We start from the raw sequence: 2,095 nt of genomic DNA on the forward strand, positions 1-2,095 counted from the left end.
GAGAGTGTTTGGAGATCAATGTGAGCAGCTGGTCTCTCCTCACTTCAAACGCCGCCTGTGTTGTTGGTGCGGCTGGGCTTCCGACAGCCTTCGCAGGGGGATCAAAGGGTAACGAGACAGGCAGCGCACACACGCCCGACAGCCCCATGAATATTGATACGGCTCGGGAGAGAGATGGAGGCAGTGTCTTCAATCGCTCATCAACCTCCACCGATGAACAGGAGGGGGGGTCGTGGGTAGGTGGGTAGGGGGTGGCGGTGGGGGCTGAGGTATGGGACAACATCTGCGAATAGCTCCATTTGGCCGACAGACTGACACACCCTTAACCTGGGCAGTCGAGTTAATCGAGGTGAGGGATATATTAATTTCTCCTTGTTTACTCTTTAAAATGGAGTCTTCTTATCTGCCCTATGTGACGTCCATTCTAACACAGAAAATGACAGTTTGCTTACCCAGACTCCTCCAGGGCACGTACTTTAACCTGAGCTATGTTGCATATTAGCCTTATTAAATGGCAGACAGACAGACACTGGAGGGTGGACAAGCGTGGAGGTGGGGAGACTGGTGTGAGCATCATGCTAAGCCCCACTGGAGGCAGGTCGTTTGTGGGGGCGACTGTGGTGGATGGGGGTGCCTCAATCTTGGTACTACGGTCGTAAATCAAGTTACCTCTCCGGGGCTGTTATCGTCAGTCTCAGGCCCCAGGATGGCTTGTTCTGTGGACTGCGACCGAGGGCGAGGCGGATGCGGCGGTTGTCACAGTGGTTATCGATCGTGTGGGATGAGTGTTGCCATGGGATTCCTGTCCTGGCTCGGTCACTGACATATCTAGAGCCGAGTCGACACAGTCTAATGCAAAGACACGAATACAATACAGACACGGGTCCGAGTGCTCACTCAGTTTAATTACGACATCAATCAAACATCAACCAAACACTTTTTTGACTTAATTAACTGAACTTAACTTGATAGCCCAAGTTGCCCAACATATTTTTCAGCAGAATTTACAGTGATGTTAGACCACCAGGATCTGGAATATTTTGTAGTTATTTGCGAGTCGAGGAGTTCAGAGGCAACCTCCCAGATGGTCGAGGTGACTTGGATTGCCTGCGTTGGTGTCAAGTGAAACATCAACCTGATCAAGTGGATATGAACTCAAAACAAAGTCCCCCTCTTCAACAGCCATTTAACCCATCACCCTGTTAGGCATCATCAGAACCTCCTCGCTCTTTGTTCTCCAGCGCAGACAAGTTCAGGAGCATCACCTCATGTTGGGTATCTCTGACTGACAGAATAGTTTCTGAGACTCTACCTTTAGCGCTGACAAGAGCTTTGCCACTCGGGGAGGCAGACCCTGAGAGCATTAGAAAGCAATTTCCCTCTAATCAGGTTCACTACAAAGCCCTCACATCCAACCACCCTGGTATACCGCCAGTGTTGCCGCTGTTCTGTTCCTCTAGGCTCGTATTGTTTTTTTAATGAGCGTTGCGTGGTGCAGACTGTCGATTGAAGTTATCAGAGTTTTTTTTTTCTCCCACTGCCTTTATGTTCACAGTTCTTTGAAGATGGGGATTAATGCCGGTGATTGACTTCATAGAAAAACCGTGTTTCGCACGATAGCGAGACCCCAGCAAGTCTTATCAAAATGACACACTGTTGAAGTCAATCGCTACATTGATGCACTTCATAGCTGAAGATATTCCTGTTGTTGTTCGTCTCTGGGCTGTGGTGTTGACAGAGCACCACCTGACACTCTTGGAATCAAAAGTGCTATCTAGAACCTAAAAGAGTTATTTTGGTTCTAGACAGAACCTTTTTGGTTCCGGGACAGGTATAACCCTTTTGGGTTCCATGTAGAACCCTTTCCAAAGAGGGTTCTACATGGAACCCAAAAGGGTTCTCCTATGGGGACAGCCGAAGAACCCTTTGGGAACCCTTTTTTTCTAAGAGTACCACTGAGCCAGTGTCAAGTTGGTTTTAGGTTTGATGTTGAAGACCTCTATTGGTAATGTCATAAAAAAATTAGAAAGTGAAGAGAGAGAGAGAGAGTGAAGTTAATCAGTCATTAATGTATTCTTTATGATTGTCCTTCAGG

The sequence above is a fragment of the Oncorhynchus gorbuscha genome, linkage group LG25 (genome assembly GCF_021184085.1).
Source record: "Oncorhynchus gorbuscha isolate QuinsamMale2020 ecotype Even-year linkage group LG25, OgorEven_v1.0, whole genome shotgun sequence".
NCBI classification, from domain to species: domain Eukaryota; kingdom Metazoa; phylum Chordata; class Actinopteri; order Salmoniformes; family Salmonidae; genus Oncorhynchus; species Oncorhynchus gorbuscha.